This window comes from Suncus etruscus, chromosome X, assembly GCF_024139225.1.
Source record: "Suncus etruscus isolate mSunEtr1 chromosome X, mSunEtr1.pri.cur, whole genome shotgun sequence".
In the NCBI taxonomy this organism is placed as follows: Eukaryota; Metazoa; Chordata; class Mammalia; order Eulipotyphla; family Soricidae; genus Suncus; species Suncus etruscus.
Window position 1 is genome coordinate 1 of NC_064868.1, and position 20,067 is coordinate 20,067.

At 38.2% G+C, this 20,067-nt stretch overlaps 1 non-coding gene across 1 annotated transcript; it reads left to right on the top strand.

Annotated features, from left to right (window-relative positions):
* The first annotated feature begins 124 nt into the window (after nt 1–124).
* LOC126000094 (U6 spliceosomal RNA) lies at nt 125–231 on the top strand. Its single transcript, XR_007492460.1, has one exon. It is a non-coding gene; the product is annotated as a U6 spliceosomal RNA (small nuclear RNA).
* Nucleotides 232–20,067: the final 19,836 nt, after the last annotated feature.

Consider the following 20,067-nt stretch of genomic DNA (forward strand, 5'->3'; position numbering starts at 1 on the left):
GGATGGTGGTTCAGAATTTTAGTGAACCTGTCTCTTTGTACTGAACTTTACATGTGCTCTTTAGCTTTTCATCTGATTAGAAGGATAAAAATCTGCTACAGATAAGGATTAGAAAGTAAATATGGTGCTCGCTTCGGCAGCACATATACTAAAATTGGAACGATACAGAGAAGATTAGCATGGCCCCTGCGCAAGGATGACACGCAAATTCGTGAAGCGTTCCATATTTTTTAAAAAAAAAAAAAGAAAGTAAATATGAACACAACTGAAGAAAAGAAATGGTATGGCAGATAGACTTAGTTCAGGCTAAATTTTGAGGTACATATAATTAAATTTTTTTTAAATCAACATGAGGTAGAGTTAAAAAGTTATTGAAATCATGCCCATAATAATAATTTTCAAAACTTTCTTGTTGCTATACTCTTTTTTTCTTTCTTTTCTTTCTTTCTATTTTAATAATTTTGATCCCTGATAACCTGAAAACAAGTGTATTATTTTTTAAATAACTTTTATTGTGACCAAAGTGAATTACAAATCTTTCACAGTAATATTTTAGGTACATAGTGACATTGAATCAGGGGCAGTCCTACCACCCGTGTTGTCCTCCTTCTACCCCGTTTTCAGAATGATTCCCATATACCCCTCCTTTGCCTTTGGGCTGCTAGTATAAGTGATCCCCTCAGTGTCTAGCTTGTTGTAGATTGGATATCAATTCTGTTGTCGTTGGCCTTGGATTTGGTGTTTAAGTCTGATCATTTTCTATTTCTACTCAATGTTCACACAGCTGTTTGGGCTTAGTAACATCCATTTTTTTTCTCCTCAATTTATGAGGCAGAACAAGATGATTCAAGTTATGTGGTTCGGTTTGAAGGGGAAAAAAGCAACAAACAAACAAAAAACCCGGAGGAGTCTATCTAGAGATTTTAAATATCAATTTAAGAGAAGAAAGGGAAAAAGGAAGAAAAACAACAAAAAGACAAAAAAGAGAAAAACAGACAAACGAAAACAAAACAAAACTATAATGACAAAAAGGTCAAACAAATAAACAAAAAGCACCACAGCAATAAAGGCAACAACCAAACAATAACCATGATCCCTAAATTAAAAATAATTGTATAATGTGCTACAATCTGGGGACTCGAGGGACAAAATAATCACACATGGATTCTGTTTTATTTTATCTTAACATTCTTTGGCTGAAAGTTCAAAGTTAAGATGTCAGCAAGGGGACTTCTTCTGAGAATTATGTTATGGGTGATTGTCCTTCCACTGTAACTTTACCTTGTCCTCTTTCTTTGCATCTTTTGTTCTCATAATTCAAAATAAAAAAATTAAAAAAAATAAAAAATAAAAATAATTGTGCTTTTTTTGCATAGGCACAGTAAATATTGGGGAGATTAGAAAGGGTATTTCCTTGGCCTAAGAAATACAGAGTTTCTCCACCCTTGAAGCATACTGTCATGGGAATAACTACAGGCTTCGTATATGCATTTTTTCACTTCCCTAGGTCTTTTTATGGTGCTAGGAAATTTTCCACTTAGTTGTGGATGATAATATCAGGCCTCTGTAACTAGAGATCTTGGTATTTGCATAGGTCATAGGATAAAGCCTAGGGTAGAGTCTTTCTTTATGGTTCTAGAAGTTCTGTTCCATCAATATTGTTTTAATCAGTCTTCTGTGGTGGTCTTGGTTTTTGCACCAATCCTAGGATGAAACCTAGGATAGAGTCTTTCATTATGTTTCCAGAAGTTCTGCTCAGTTGCAGTTGTCTCAGTCAGACCTCTGGAATTAGAGATCTTGGTTGTTGAACAGATTGTAGGCCAAAGCCTAGGCTAGGGTCTTTCTTATTGGTCCCAGGATAAGTTCTGTCCAGTCATGGTTGTCACAGTCAGTCTTCTGTAGTTAGTGATCTTGGCTTTTGCACAGATCAAAGGACGGCGGTCTTCTGATTTCATCTTATCGTTAGGTGATGATATAAGACATCCTGCTCTTAGATCAAGTTGTTGCCATTTCCTCATTGTCAGGTTGTCATATCAAAACTGGTGTATGTTGGTGTCAGAGCACTATTAAGAATGTCCCAGAGGGAGTTTGGTTTCTGGAGCTGTTGTGGAGAACTGTGTCAGTTCTATATCTGAGATATAAGGTTCAGGATTGGATGGTTGCTGTCTAATCACATGGAGTCTAAGTTGGATCCACATGACATATGTTTAAGATGGGAGGTGCTCCTGTATTGTAAAATGTATGAGTTCTTCCTTTTATAATTTTTTCTGGCCACACCCGTTTGATGCTCAGGGGTTACTCCTGGCTAAGCGCTCAGAAATTGCACCGGGCTTGAGGGGACTATATGGGACGCTGGGGGATAGAACCACAATCCTTCCTTGGCTAGCGCTTGCAACGCAGTCACCTTACCTCTAGTGCCACCTCGTTGGCCCCAGTGTATGAGTTCTTATCCATAGTAGATAAGAGCTTGGGAAACAAGTGTATTATTATCACTTATGTCAGCAAATAATACAAATCTTTAAATAAAGTAATTTATATTAAAAATGTTAATAGATCTCTCCCTTCCTGGAGCAGGATTTTTAGCCGGCACGGGTGGGCAGCTGGCAGACCTCCGCATGTGCCAGCGGCCTCTTGGCCCGGCCTAGGGTAGAGGGGCCCGGACCTGGGTCACCCGACCCCCCTTTCCCCCATTCCTCCGGATCTCCAGGTGGTTTCCTGGAAGGAGCTGATGGGGCACCCTGGGTTTTCCCCACTCCCAGGCTGGCCCGAAGACTGGCCTAGGGTGGGGCTTAAATCCCTGTCCTTCGGGCTTGGGAGGGTCTCTCTCCCTTCCTGGAGCAGGATTTTTAGCCGGCACGGGTGGGCAGCTGGCAGACCTCCACATGTGCCAGCGGCCTCTTGGCCCGGCCTAGGGTAGGGGGGCCCGGACCTGGGTCACCCGACCCCCCTCTCCCACTTTCCTCCGGATCTCCAGGTGGGTTCCTGGGAGGAGCTGATGGGGCACCCTGAGTTTTCCCCACTCCCAGGCCGGGCCCTGGAGACTGGCCTAGGGTGGGGCTTAAATCCCTGTCCTTCGGGCTTGGGAGGGTCTCTCTCCCTTCCTGGAGCAATATTTTTAGCCGGCACGGGTGGGCAGCTGGCAGACCTCCGTATGTGTCAGGGCCTCTTGGCCCGGCCTAGGGTAGGGGGGCCCGGACCTGGGTCACCCGACCCCCTTCTCCCCCTTTCCTCCGGATCTCCAGGTGGGTTCCTGGAAGGAGCTGATGGGGCACCCTGGGTTTTCCCCACTTAGGGGGTGGAGTTTGATCTGGGGGGTGGCAGATAGCTGCTCAGCTATACTCAGGCTGTCACTGGTAATTTCATACCAGTCTACATTTTGCAAACCGCGAGAGGGTGCTAGCCCTTGCGCGAACATATGCTCCTCCCAACCATCAGTACCCCAGATTTACCCTTCTTAACTTCAGTAACACAGAGTTCTATTCTCTGACCAAAGACATACAGTAGATCTAACAAATCCCAGAACTATTTAGAAGGACACAAATTGAACACATATTGAACACATATATCTTTTGAATATTTTATGGGTATTTTCTTTAACTGATGTAACTCTCTATATATTCTTCTACCATGATATTTCTATCCACTTTTCATCTTGTCTTTTCTTTGTAAGCTGTTCAGTAAGGATTGTTGGTGGAACTGTCCCTCAGTTTGATGCCTATGATTGAACTATGTCATGGAAATTGCTGGTCTTGTTCCTATTGCCTCCAGATGCACCAATAACGCTTCATGGCATTGATCCTTGTTTGCATAGACACATTAAAATGGGAAAACACTATACATACAGATAAGTTCTTATCTAATAAATCTCAGTACAATGTACCATACACACTGAACATTGATATAATGACCTGGCACAGGCCTCAGAAGAATGGGCATCCTCCATTCACGCCAGAACCAGGCAAGCTATCTACGAAACATCCAAGGTCTTTTATAGCAACAGCTGGAAGCAGTCCTCTACCAGGAAAGACACTACCAAGGGTCTGACATCGACCTCCTAAAAAGAGACTTCCGTTTACACTGAGAAGACTTGACAACAACAATGACCTGCTCTACAGGACATGGTTCTCTCTAGTGCCCCTTAAGTGTGAGGTGAAACGAGAGGATGCTCTGACCATCCTGACTGCGATATGGGATATGCAGACTCCAGGGTCTTTAATACAGAAGCATGATACCAACAACAGAGACTATGTGAGGAATGGAGGTGTATTGCCACTACAGACGATGACTTGAATTGGACAAACTAGTTTGCCTGGAGCCTAGAGTCAGTCCTGTGCCAGGAAACTTCAGGGGTAGGGTCTCCTTGTATTTAGACCATAATTTGTCTTTCCATGTCCCTTATGTTTTGGTGGGCCTATGCACACAAATGCCACTTTAATACCGTTTTTTTACTATGTTCCCTTGACTCCAATCCTTAAGAAAAACAACCCACTAAAACTTTTGAGGTTAACTTAAACTAGTAAGCATGTGCATGGTACTAGAGAAATGTACTTTGCCCTCAATGTTTAAGGAGTTACATAAGTCTAATGTCTTTAGATTATATTGTGTGCTGCTAAGAAATAGTATGTACTAAAACTGGGGATTTGAGGGACAAAGTAATTATATTGTACATGGGTTCAGTTTTGTTTTTCTTAATGTTCTTTGGCTGAAAGTTCAAGGCTGGGATATCATTGATGGGACTACCGAGAATTCTGTTTATGGGTGATTGGGCTTCCACTGTAACTTTACCCTGTCCTCTTTCTTTGCATCTTTTTTGTCATAATTAAAATAATAAAAAAAATTAAAAAAATGTTAATAGATGAGTTTTGCTCAAACAATATTCCAACACCCATCCCTTCACAAATGTTTATATCCTGCTAGCAATTTCTCCGGTTACTCTCCCATTCCTCCCCACCCAAGCCTACTTTTAGGACAGATACTTTTCTTCTCTTTCTCTTTCTCTCTCTCCCCTTTTTTTAGACATGGTTCGAGATACTGTTATGAAGGGGTATCATGAATATCACTTTACTTCCTTTCAATTCCCAGTTCTTGTCCAGAGGGATGATTTCCAACCATTATTGTCATAGTCTTAAATGTCTTAACTTTACTTTCCACCCTTCACTTCTATTGTCTTTGTGGATTATTCTCAAACTATCTCTATAATTTAGAGATAAGTACAATCATTCTATATATGTCCCTCTCCCTCAGACTCATCTCAGCATGATACTCTCCATGTCTATCCATGTATAAACAAAATTTCATTTTTTCTAGCAGTTGCACAGTATTCTGTTGTGTAGCTATACCAAGTCTCTTTATCCAGTCATCTTCTCATGGGCATTTGGGTTGTTTCCAGATTTTGGCTATTGTGAGTAGTGCTGTAATGAACACAGGGCTGCAGATGCCTTTTTTACATTGTGTTTTTGGGCCCCAGGGGTATATCCCTAGGCATGTCTTTGCTTGGTCTAATGAAAGATCAATTTCTAATTTTTGAGGAAAGTCTATTTTCTAAAAAGGCTGACTAATCTTCATTATCACCAGCAGTGAATGAGAGTCTTTTTCTCCCCACATTCATGCCAGGATTTGTTTTTCTTGTTCTTTGTGATGTGTGCCAGTCTCTGTGGTGTGAGGTGATAATTTTTGTTTTCATTTGCATCTCCCTGATGATTAATGATGTGGAGAATTTTTTCATGTGCCATCTGTATTCTTCATTGAGAAAATTTCTTTTCATCTCTTCTCCCTATTTTTTGGTGGGATTGGAGTTTTCCTTGTTAAGCTCTACCAGTGTCATATATATAATACATTAAGCTCTTATCAGATGAATATTGGATGAATAATTTCTCCCATCCTGTAAACAATCTTTATATCTTGACCACCATTTTCTTTGAGATACAAAAGCTTTTGAATTTTATATAGTCCAGTTTTTCTTCCCTTTGCTTCCACTTTTTTAGTCAGTAGTTTTTCATCCTTGAAGATATATTTATTGACTATATCATGGAAAGCCCTTCATATATTTTACTCTATCAACCTATTGGCTTCAGGTCTGATATTCAAGGTATATAATCCATATTATTATGACCTTTTTGCATGGTATTAGAAAGAGGTCTGAGTTAATTTCCTTGTATGTATCTAACTAGTTTCCCTAGAATCAGTTGTCCAAGAGGCTTTCCTGGCTTCACTTTGTAATTTTTACACCTTTATCAAAATTATCATATTAAAATCCTGGCAGCTGTAACCATGCCTACAAATGCAGTCGCCATGTTTGAACCAGGCAGGTCAGCACTATAAACTCATTTTTTTCTCGAACAAGATGTAAGCCGAGCCATGAAAGATTATGGCTACCTGGCCCACAAAGCACGAAGTTGGCCATCTCAGGATGAGAGGCCACCCATGCTGTCATATCTAGGCTTGCTGTCTCCTTCACCCAGAATCATCATTTCCTCAATAGTCTGCCTCGTCACTGACCCTGTACGATTTCCTGTGGAGATGCTGATATGATTACACTTCAGGCAAACTAGGTGTTGTGCTGATATCACCAGGGATTATTGTGGACAAGTGTGGGCACACTTCCCCATATCTCCCTTCTCCCAGGAAATCTTTGCAGTGTAACCATGCACACAAATGCAGTCACCATGTGAGAATAGGGCCAGCTCCATAGACTCGGTCTATTCTTGAACTAGATGTAAATCAAGCCGTGAAAGATTATGGCTATCCTGGCCCACCCAGCATAAAGCTGGCCATCTCAGGAGGAGAGGGTGAGCCATGCTCCCACTCAGCTGAAGCCACACTTGCTGCCTCCATCACCCAAAATCACCATTTCCACAATGGCCTGCCTAGGCACTGAACCTCTAAAATTCCCCTGCAGGCATACTGATATGATCACACATCAGGTATGCTGGTTGTTGGGTTGATATCACCAGGGCATTTTGGAGCAATTACGTGTACTCTTTCCCATCAAATAATCATGTTTTAACTGAGCCTTCTACAGTGGAGTATATGCCCCTAAAATTCAGAGTATCCTAGCTTTGAATTTCCGGACAACTTCACTTGTTTGATGTTGTCATACTAAAGAATACCCCAATGTAATAGACTGGACATATAATATATAACAACAGCTTACTAAACCTTCTGCCATTATGTTACTGAATTCATTAGTGATATAATAATTTTCACAAAAGTTGGCCTCATGACAGTATGCTTCAAGGGTGGAGAAACCCAGTATATCTTAGGCCAAGGGAATTCCCTTTCTAATTTCCCCAGCACTTACTGTGCCTTTGTGAAAAAGGAGGAGGAAGAGGAGGAGGAGAAAGAAGGAAGAAGAAAAAGAAAAAGAAGAAAGAAGAAAGAAGAAGAAGAAGAAGAAGAAAAAGAAGAAGGAAAAAGAAGAAGGAGGAGGAGGAGGAGAAGAAGAAGAAGAAAAAGAAGAAGGAAAAAGAAGAAGGAGGAGGAGGAGAAGGAAGAGGAGGAGTAAGAGAAGGAGAAGGAAGAGAAGAAGAAGAAGAAGAAGAAGAAGAAGAAGAAGAAGAAGAAGAAGAAGAAGAAGAAGAAGAAGAAGAAGAAGAAGAAGAAGAAGAAGAAGAAGAAGAAGAAGAAGAAGAAGAGAAACAAAGTGTTTTATGTGGTTGCTGGTTTGGTTTTTTTTGACTGTTTTTTGTTTCTTTTTGTTTTGTTTTGTTTTGCTGATTTTGGTTATTTGTTCTTTTTTAGTTCTTTTTAATGTTGCTTTGTTGTTGTTGTTTTTTTGTTTTGTTTTGTTACCTTTTTCTTCTTTATTCCCTTTCTCTTTCTAAATTGATATTTATAACAACCAGATGGTCTTCTCCCTGTTTTTTTCCTTCCTCTTTTTCCCTTTTTATCTCTATCAGAACCACATAACTTGAATCATCTTATTAAGCCCCATAAACTGAGGGGGAAAATGGGTGGTACCAGGACCACAAAGTCGTATGAACATTTAGTGGGAATAAAAAATGATCAGACTTGAACACCAAACCCAAAGTCAACGACAACAAAATGGATACCCAATCTACAACAAGCTGTACAAGTGGGGACCAGTTACACTAGCATTGTGGGGGGGGGGTAAAAGGAGGGAGGTATGTGATGCATGCCAGGAAGAAAGGTGAAGGGAAGACAACACTGGTGATGGGGATGCCCCTCATTCATTGTAATATGTACCTTAAATATTACTGTGAACGATTTGTAATTCAGTTTGGTCACAATAAAAATTAAAAACATAATAATTTTTACAAATGAACGTGTTACTCTACTTGTTCTTTTTTCTTTCTTTTTCTCTTCTCTTTCATTTAATTTTATTTTTCTTGCCATTTTTTCAATAATTTTGCTTTCACTTATCTGGAAACAAATGATTATGATCAACTATGTGATACATTTTTTAAAATAAAAATATTTAAAAAATATCTTATCATGTACCTGGGGATTTGTCTCATAATATCACTTTTATTCCACTGATCTGATAATCTGTCTTTATTCCAATACCATGCGATGGTACCATGCCATTACTATAGTTTTAATTACAGTTTGAACTTGGAGAAAGTAATGCCTCCCATCTTCTCTTCCCCCAGGATTGCTTTACTATAGTGGAGGTATATTGTTCTATAAATTATATAAATTTATATATAAATTATAGGTGTGGTTCATTGATTTATTCCAAAAAAATGTCATGTGTATCCATATAGGAACTGAATTGACTCTGTGCAATGCTTGGGGAGTATTGACATTTTAATTATGTTAATAATTCTAATTCATGATCAGGGGATGTTTCCACTTCCTTGTGTTCTATTTTATTTATTGAAGTAGTGTTTTGTAGTTTTCTTTGTATAGGGCTTTTTACCTCTTTATTTAAATGTAAATTGGAAAAACCTAACAAGTTTTAGAAGATTACAAATTACATCTGCCTTTAAAAAATACAAAAATCGGGCCCGGAGAGATAGATCCAGGACCAAAGGTGGTTGGTTTGAATCCCGGTGTCCCATATGGTCCACCGTGCCTGCCAGGAGCTATTTCTGACCAGACAGCCATGAGTAACCCCTGAACACTGCCGGGTGTGGCCCAAAAACCAAAAACCAAAAAAAACAAAAACAAAAATCATGCTCTAGTAATAAGTCTAGGCTTTATTTATATTTTTGGGGTCACAGCTGGGCCTCAGATCTCAAAATTTTGATCTTCCAAATGACTGCTACATGATTACAACATGTTTATAGTTGGGTTTCAGTCACACAATGTACACACCCCCTTCACCAGTACAACCTTTCCACCAGCAATGGTCGCATCTCCCTCCTCGCCCACCAAATGATTGTTAAATTTATAAAGAATTACAGGTCATTTCAGTGTCTATCCAGGTTTCCAATATTGAATTTTAAGTTGTACCAGAGAGTTAGTATATTTGCCTCATTCACCTTTTAAGTGTTTTTTAATAATGTGAGGAAGATTGGTTAAGATTCTGCTATTAAAGCTGTAAACAGCATCTCAAGTTAGCTTAAGTAAAAAGCCATAAATGACTAGTTCCGGAAAGAAAATGTTGGCAGTTTCATGGTATCTGCAGGCAGTAATGTACCTTGACCTAAGGAGGAAATAAGAACAAATTACTATATGAAATGACTTTATCAACTATATATATTCCAGATAGTTCCTAGTTCTAAAACTAGTAATAATACAAAGAGAAGTAAGCAGTGCTGGGAATTTTACAGATTCCTTATAGGTTATCAAAAAATAGTAAATGATGGTAACCATAATGGAGAGAAGGAACATAATATTGAATTTTTTGTGAAACATACACAAGTACACAAACTATATGATATAGAACATCCTCTTAGAGGCTAGCATCAAGTATTGTTTCAATTGCCAAAGAGGATTGAAGATCTTTTGTTTTAGGTTTAGCTAAGTACCATGGACAGAAAAGAAATATTATATATATATAGTTTAAGTATTCACTTGAGTCAGATGGATGTAACCAATGAGAAAACAAGCCAACAACACAGGAGAGTATAATACTAAATATCCAGTAGAATAAATGTTAACTTCTACTGAAGTTCAAATCATAGCTAACATTAACTACTTTTATTGGCTCATTAGTTTTTCAAAATTCATTTTTATTTTATTCAAAAATTTTAATTGATATTTTTGTGTTTTACAATGCTATTAAGAATGATTTCTCCTGGACACAATTCCAACACCACTCCCATCACTAGTTACCCATCACCCATTACCTCCTTCCTTTCCCAAGGATACAAAGGATCTTCCCACACTTACCCAATTCAATTGCTTCAGTTTTCCCATTAACTGAAACCCAACTACAAACATGTTTATAATCATGGTGCTTAAATATATAATTTTAAAAAAGAAAACATAAAACATAACAAAACAGAAAAAAGTTATCTTTAGGGCTGGAGCGATAGCGCAGTGGTAGGGTGTTTGCCTTGCATGCGGCTGACCCAGGACGGACATGGGTTCAATCTCTGGTGTTCTGTATGGTCCTCCAAAGCCAGGAGCTATTTAATTTTTTCTTAATATAAATCTTTATTTAAGCAGCACGATTACAAGCATGTTTGTAGTTGGGTTTCAGTTATAAACAGAATACCTCCCCTTCACCAGTGCAACATTCCCACCACCTATGCCCCCTCTTTCCCCACCACTGCCTGTATTCGTGACAGGCATTCTACTTCTCTCATTCTTTAACATTGTCATGCTAGCTGTTAGTGTAGCTATTTTCCTTACAGCGTTCACCACTCTTTGTGGTGAGCTTCAAAGTGTGAGCCAGTCCTTCCGGCCCTTCCAGCCCTTAACTCTATTGTCTCTGGGACTTATTACAGTACTGCCTTTAATTTTTCTTAAAAACCATAAATGAGTGAGACTATTCTGTGTCTATCTCTCTCCCTCTGACTTATTTCACTCAGCATATAGATTCCATGTACATCCACGTATAGGAAAATTTCATGACTTCATCTTTCCTGATGCTGCATAATATTCCATTGTGTATATGTATCACAGTTTCTTTAGCCATTCATCTATTGAAGGGCATCTTGGTTGTTTCCAGAGTCTGGCTATTGTAACTAGTGCTCCAATGAATATAGGTTCAAAAATCACTTCCTCGCACCAGGAGCTATTTCTGAGTTCATAACCAAGAGTAACTCCTGAGCGTCACTGTGTGTGACCCAACCCCTCCAAAGTTATTTTTGGACTCTTGTTGCTATCTTGCTGTGTATCTTTATAATATACACATACATATGATACACATATCATATGAGAAAGATCATTCTGAATCTATTCCTCCTTTCTGACTAACTTCACCTAGCACAATATCCTCTAGTTCTAGCCATGTTGCTGCGGATTGCCTGCTTTTGTTTTCAAAGTTCCTTTTACTAGAGTGCAATAATGTACTGGTATCTGTTGCACCTTAGATATTGTGTCCTGAAGGTACTTTGGATGTTCATATGGTTAAAATTTTAACTACTGTATCTTAGTATGGAAGTTACTTAAGGACAAATTGAATTAGGTCAGTGGCTCCGAGGCCTGACTGAAATATACAATCTCAATTTCATTTCCCTGGTCTTCTATTTGTTTTGCGAGCCACCCACCAGTGGTGTTCAGGGCTCACTCTTGGCTCTGCGCTTGGGGGATCACTCTTGGCAGTGCATGGGATACCATATATGGTCCCAGGGATTGAACTTGGGTCAGCTGCTTCGCAAGCACCTTAATCCTTGTATTAGCTTTCTGTTCTCTTAGCTGTCTTTTTATTCATAGTGCCTCACATATTCCTTTTGTAAACACTTATGTCTTTTACATAACTCTATTTGAGTGCTGTTATTTGATCAAGCATGACAGCATGGGAATCATTAATTTTATTCTAGGTACCTGTAAACATTTATAAGAAATAAAAAAAGCTCAAGTATAGAATATGAACCATAGTCCATTGGGGAAACTTTGAAAGTGAATGATGGTGAGAGCTACTGGCAATTACATTGCTTCAGGTTCTGAAGCCTTCCATACCCATTTTAGTTTTGAAAAGATTCTGTAACTATGTACTAGCAAAAGATAGACCCTCTACTTCCTCTTTCAACTTTATAAGGATTAGTAAATATTTTTTTTATTTTAGAGGCTTTCAAGGCTTTCATATTAAGCCAGGAGGCTTACATATGCAAAACATTGTAGAATACAGTAAATATTTTATTTTTTGGAGATCAGGATAGGGTTTACACTGAGGAGAACAGGAGCCTCACATACTTTAATTTTATTAAAAGAACAAGTCATCAGTCCTTGGTGTAGCCTCTTCCTCCCATCCCAAAATAGCCCTCTGCCTGGTCTATTGCCAGGAAATGTCTTATTACATTCTTTACTTATAGGTCCTTGGGGGCACCATGAACTAAATCTGGCATGTTGGTGGTGTTCCATAGTGTTTATTTCAAGACATGTGATGACATCGGGGAATAATATGAATGTCACCAAGATTAAAGAGATTGGTTTAATGACAGCAAAGATGTGTGAGTTAAGGACGGTAAAGTATAAAAGTCATGATTCTATTTATTCTGTGGCAGTTATAGGATAGCACATTTTCAAAGGCTAAGATAGAAAGTAAAAGCAGACTATGAGTACCATGTCACAGAGAGGCTTACCAGAACCACATCACATGGCTTGCTGTCTTCTCAATGACACCCTTGCCACCTGTTGGCTGAGATTTACTGAAAAGACCAGTGGTGGGGACAGAACTTCTTTGCCAAAGTAAAATATACAGTGTTACTGCTCCTCAGCTGCTCCAAACAAATCATCAGAGGGTGAAAATAATCCAAGAGCATGATAAGCTAAGTTTTATGTGCTCAAATTATTTTATCCAGATGAGTGTTTTAACATTTATTATTCTGTAAAACTACCATAAGAAACATTATACAAAAGTAAATATAAGGTGGGAGAGATAGTATAGTGGGTAAACCTGTGTTCAACCGACCTGGGCCAATTCTCAGACCTGATCCCTTAGCACACAGCTAGGAGTAAACTCTGAGTACAGCAGGTGTGTCTATACCCAAAATAAAAATACTTACTTGGTTGTAAGGTAATAATTATGCTACATCAAAGAAATATGTTTGAGAAGCAAAATAAATTACAGAATTTTCTTTTGGAAGAGTCACACCTAGAGTTTATCTTATGTTCAGAGTTTATTCTTGGCTCAGTGGTTGGGGGTCACTCTTGGTGGTACTCAGCGGGACATATGGTATTGGGATCAAACCCTGGCCTCCTGCATACATAGCCTACACTCAACCTATGGAGCTCTTTCTCTGGCCTGAATTGTGCAGTTTTCCCTGCTTATTTTACCACAAATCAGCCACACCCTCATTAAATAGTAAGAGGAACAGAGAGAAAGTACAGCAGGTCTTGCATGGGGTTGAGTCATATTCAAATCACAGCATCTTCTATGGTCCCCCAAGTAACACCAAGAGTGATTTCTGCTCGCAGAAATAAGAATAAACCCCTGGGTATTGCCAGGTTAGCCCCTCAAACAAACATAAAACAGGTAGTATTTGAGATGGTCGAAAATATGTTAAGTAGAGGCAGTTTTTAAGGTGAAATACTGAGATTAAAAAAGTTACATCGAGGGGGGTTGGCACTTTCCTTGCACTCACTGACCTGGGTTGGATTTCTGGCACCCTATAATGCCCTTATAGCCTATCTGCGATGATCCCTGAACAATGAATGGTCCAGGAAAAATTCTTATTCTTGAGCACCACCCGATGTGGCCAAAAACATTCAAAATTCACCAAGAACTTGGGTAGTTTAAAAGAATTCAATCCAATCTGTGTCGTTTGGCTTTTTTTTTTTTTGGTTTTTGTGCCACACCCGGCAGCTCTCAGGGATTACTCCTGGCTATCTGCTCAGAAATAGCTCCTGCCAGGCACGGGGGACCACATGGGACGTCGGGATTCGAACCAACCACCTTAGGTCCTGGGTAGGCTGCTTGGAAGGCAAATGCAGCTGTGCTATCTCTCCGGCCATCTTGTTTGCTTATTTTAACATTTAAAAATTTATTGAGTTTCTTCAATGTAAAATATTGTTAATTATGATTTCATACTTCCAACACCTCACCCATCACCAATGTATTTATCTCCCTCCCCTAGGACCTCAATACTACGAGTACAAATACTTCCATAAGCACACTTATATGGCTCCATTTGTTATGTTGCCTTTTGTTGTTACCTTACTGTGTATCCTTAAGTCTTCCTTTTTTTTAAAATATAATTTTTATTTTGATCATAGTGGTTTACATGTTGTTGACAATAATATTTTAGTTAAATATTTACATAACATCAGGGGGTATTCCCATCACCAAATTGTCCTCCCTACACCTTCGTTTTTTTCCTATCTCCCGTATCCTCTTCCCTCACCCCCAGGGCTGCTAGAATATGTGGTCTCCTATGTACCTATCCTACTACATAGTAGTCTTGCATCTGGTTGGTCTAGGTGTCTCCCTAATTTCCCCCTCTAACTGGGAGGCAGGCCTAGTTAGTTAAATTTACGTGGTTTGGTTTGAAGAAGAGAAAAGTAGTAAACTGGGGTAAAAGTCTAATACTCCATAAGTGGGCAGAGTCCTTCTAGAGGCTTTTATTATCGATTTGAGGGGTGAAGGAGAAAAAAAGAAAATGAAACATTCCATCAGTACAAAAAAAATAGTGTCCAATATCCTGTGAGGACTCCAACAATAATGGTAAGCACCACACACGCACAAAAAAAAAAAAACCCCCCGCCATGGTCTTGAGATAAGAAACATGACATAGCCCATAAAGAAAGAAAAGAAAAGAAGAGAAAAACAATAGGTATATCTGGGGACAACAGAGAAATCGACCAAAAATAGTTAGGTAAGTAAAAATAATAATAATAAATGAAAGTAAAAAATAATATAAAAAAGTAAACAATGTTTTGTGCTTTTTTTTCCCTCCTGCACTGGCACAGTAAATATTGGGGTCATTCGAAAAGGAATTCACTTGGCCTGAGAGTTATGGGTTTCTCCATCCTTGGCGTATATTGTCATGGGGTCAGCTATAGACTCTGTTCAGGATCATTTACTCTCCCGGTGGTCTTTTGTCGTGTTTGGGAGACTTCTGTTCTGTTCTGGGTGGTACAATCAGACCTCTGTGTCTAGAGATCTCGGTGTCTGTACAGATTCAGGGTTGGGACTTATGATGACGTCAGTCTTTGTGGTACAGGAGTTCTGTTCCCTCAGTGTCATTTTAATCCATCTTCTGTGGTTGGTGGTCTTGGTCTTTGCACTGTACCTAGGATGGCACTTAGGATAGCATCTTTATTTGTGCTTCCAGAAGCCAGATTCCATTACAATTGTCTCTGCTAGACCTTTGGAAGTGGGGTTCATGGTGAAGTCTTCCTTTTTTATCTCCACTTTTTCATATCCATCTCTTTTTTCTTCTCCTCCTCCTGTTTTCCTCCTCCTTCTCCACCCCCTTCTGTCATCTTCTTTCACCTTCTTTCTTCACCACACCCAGTGGTATAGAGCTCAGTGGAACAGGGGAAGTGATAAATATTGTACTCGGGTTGGCTGTGTGCAAAGCAAGTATACTATCTTCTATATTCTCTATCCCCATTCATAAGACTTTGGGGGAATTGTCTGTTCATCTCTTCCCCCATTTTTGGATGGGTTATTGGATTTTTGTTATTGTTGAGTTTTGTAATTGTTTTATATATCTTGGAAATTGCCCCCTTTATCTTATACATTGTGTGTAAACATTTTTCACATTCAGTTGAGTATCTTTGTTAGAGTTTGAGGTTTTTTTTTGCCATATAAGTTTTTTGAAATTTATGTAGTCCCATTTGTTTATTTTTGTTTTTGTGTGGTCATCTTGTTAAAGATGGGCCTATGTTTTCTTCAGTGTATTTTATGGATTTTGGTCTTATCTCAAGTTTTTATTCCACTTTGAGTTTACTTTTGTGAATTGTGTGATGTGGGGTTCTAATTTCATTTTTTTTAGAAATGACTATCCAATTTTCATAGCATCATTTGTTGAAGAGATTATTTTTGTGTTTTTATTGGAGAAGTGGGGAGGCTCATCTGGTGAACTTCAGTGTTTACTCCTAAATCAACATTCAGGAATTACCCCTGGCGGTGCTTGGGAGACCCTATGTGATGCTGGGGATGGAATCTGTTTGATCATGTACCAAGGCAAGTGCCTTATCTGCAATACTATCTCTCTAACCCCTGAAGAGATTTTCTTTGCTTCACTTCATATATTTAACCCTTTTGCCATTGATTCACTGTCTTTAAATCTGGAAATTTAACTCAGGACTCTCAAATTTGTTATAGTGGTCTGAAGGTGTAACTTTATTCCAATACCATACAAGTATGAATCATAATAGCTTTGTTGGGGAATATAATTACTTCTATATTTTTCTCCCTATACTGCTTTTAATATTTGGGGATTTCTATGGTTTCATGCATATTTAGTAAAGTTTGTTCCAAGTCTTCGAAAAATGTCATTGGAATTGTAATGGATATTACATTGAATCTGATAATACTTTGGGTTGGACAATCATGCTGATAATGTTGATTTTCCAATATATGAACAGGGAATGTCTTTACATTTCCTGGTATCCTTTTCTATTTCTCTTAATGGTGATTTATGATTTTCATTGTACATGATTTTATGCCCTTTGTTAAGTTTATTTATAGGTATTTGATGTTTTGGAACACTATTTGAAAGAAATCGATTTTTATTTCTTTTCTTTTAGTTCATTATTTGTGTCCTGGAATGACATGTATTTTAGTACACCGTTTTTTTTATACACTAGTTTTGTAAATTCTATCTTACAGTATTGGCTTAGTATTTTTAGGGATTTTTGGTGAAGTCTTTTGGCTTTTCAATATAAAGTATTGAAAAATATCACTATTTGTCTGGAGATAGTGACATTTTGACTTCTTTGTTCCCAACTTGGGATCCTATTGATAACTTTTTATTGTATGCTGTGGTGAGGACTTCTAAAAACATGTTGTAATAAGAGTGGTGACAAAAAACTTACCTTGTGTCTGATCTCAGAGGAAATGCTTTTAGTATTACATCATATAATATGTTGTTAGCTGTGGGCTTGTTATAGATGGTTATGACTATATTGACATATATTCCTACTATCCCTATTTTTGGAAGATTTTTTAAAATCATGAGAGAATGCTGGATCTTGCTAAAAGCCTTCTCTGCATCAATTGTTGTGATTTTTAATCTTCCTCTTTGCTTATATGGTGTATTACTTTAATTGATTTTCATATAACCAAACCAATATGGTATCCCTGGGATGTACTCATTAGATTATGGTGTATAATTCTATTGATATTTTGCTGGATTCAGGTTGCTAGAATTTTGTTGATAATTTTTGCATAAAAGTTCATTCATTTGTGTTCTGAGTCTATAGTTTTCTCTTTTAGTTGTGTCTCTGGTTTAAGTAATATTGGCTTCATAGAAGCTAATATGGAGGATTTCTGCTTGTTCTACATTTAGAAAGAACTTGAAGATTATTTTGTGTTTACTTTTTGATGGGCTCATTAGTCAGTCATCTGGACTTAAGTTTTTGTTCTCGGGAAGATTTTTGTTCTTGGGGAGATTTTTAATTACTTTTTAAAATTTCTTTTCTTAAATTTTTTTCTAGTCATTTTTCTGTTTCTCTTGTGTTATTTTGGTAGTTTGTATGATTTTAAGAATTCATCCATTTATTTTAGGTTCTTGAGCTTAGTAATATAAAGTTGTTAATATTAACTTCTTATGATCTTTTGCATTTCTGAGGTGTTTGTTGTAATTTATCCATCTCATATCTAATTTTATTTGTTTGTGTTTTTCTTTGTATTTTATTCTTGATGAGTCTAGAAAAGGGTTTGTAATTTTGTCAGTCTTGTATACTCTTCCAAAAGAACCAACTCTGGTCCACCGGGAGAGTAAATGATCCTGAGCAAAGTCTAAAGCTGATCCCATGACAGTATACTCCAAGGACGAAATATGACCTTAGACACAAGAAATTTGTTGTCAACCGTTTTTACCAAATGTTGCAAATGTGATGTCAAAATCATCACTCATGGTCACACAGGTAGGGAAAAACATGTTCTTTCTGAATTCAGCGTCATGAATTGTGATGTCATAAACCTAGAATACACATTTCAGAATTCAGAACCTGGAATTATTACCTCCGAGGCAAGAAATTGGTTGTCTACATTTTTGCCCAAAACAGGCAAATGAGATGTCAAAAACATGTCTCGTGGTCACACAGGTTCGGAAAAACATGTCCATTCTGAATTCAGCATCATGAATCATGAAGTGACAGTCACGGCCTAGAATTGACATTTCTGAGTTCGAACACTGGAAATACGACCTTAGAGACAAGAAATTTGTTGTCAACCTTTTTGACCAAATGTCGCAAATGTGATTGCAAAATCATCTCTCATGGTGACACAGGATGGGAAAAACATGTCCATTCTGAATTCAGCATCATGAATTATGATGTCATAGTCAGAGTTTTAGAATTCACACTTCAGAATTCAGAACCTGGAATTACTACCTCCGAGTCAAGAAATTGGTTGTCTACATTTTTGCCAAAAACAGGCAAATGAGATGTCAAAAACATGTCTCGTGGTCACACAGGTTCGTAAAAACTTGTCCATTCTGAATTCAGCATCATGAATTACGAAGTGACAGACACGGCCTAGAATTGACATTTCTGAGTTCGGACCCTGAAATACGACCTTAGAGACAAGAAATTTGTTGTCAACAGTTTTGACCAAATGTCGCAAATGTGATGTCAAAATCATCTCTCATGGTCACACAGGTTGGGAAAAACATGTTCATTCTGAATTCAGCGTCATGAATTGTGATGTCATAGACCTAGAATGCACATTTCTGAATTCAGAACCTGGAATTATTACCTCCGAGGCAAGAAATTGGTTGTCTACATTTTTGCCCAAAACAGGCAAATGAGATGTCAAAAACATGTCTCGTGGTCACACAGGTTCGGAAATACATGTCCATTCTGAATTCAGCATCATGAATCATGAAGTGACAGTCACGGCCTAGAATTGACATTTCTGAGTTCGGACCCTGAAATACGACCTTAGAGACAAGAAATTTGTTGTCAACTGTTTTGACCAATGTCGCAAATGTGATTGCAAAATCATCTCTCATGGTGACACAGGATGGGAAAAACATGTTCATTCTGAATTCAGCATCATGAATTTTGATGTCATAGACCTAGATTGCACATTTCAGAATTCAGAACCTGGAATTATTACCTCTGAGGCAAGAAATTGGTTGTTTACATTTTTGCCCAAAACAGGCAAATAAGATGTCAAAATCATGTCTCGTGGTCACACAGGTTCGGAAAACCTGTTCCATTCTGAATTCAGCATCATGAATCATGAAGTGAAAATCACGGCCTAGAATTGACATTTCTGAGTTCAGACCCTGGAAATACGACGTTAGAAACAAGAAATTTGTTGTCAACCCTTTTGAGCAAATGTCGCAAATGTGATGTCAAAATCATCTCTCATGGTCACACAGGTTGGGAAAAACATGTCCATTCTGAATTCAGCATCATGAATTATGATGTCATAGTCAAAGTTTAGAATTCACACTTCAGAATTCAGAACCTGGAATTATTACCTCCGAGGCAAGAAATTGGTTGTCTACATTTTTGCCCAAAACAGGCAAATGAGATGTCAAAAACATGTCTCGTGGTCACACAGGTTCGAAAAAACATGTCCATTCTGAATTCAGCATCATGAATCACGAAGTGACAGTCACGGCCTAGAATTGACATTTCTGAGTTCAGACCCTGGGAATACGACCTTAGAGACAAGAAATTTGTTGTCAACAGTTTTGACCAAATGTCGCAAATGTGATGTCAAAATCATCACTCATGGTCACACAGGTTGGGAAAAACATGTTCATTCTGAATTCAGCGTCATGAATTGTGATGTCATAGACCTAGAATGCACATTTCTGAATTCAGAACCTGGAATTATTACCTCCGAGGCAAGAAATTGGTTGT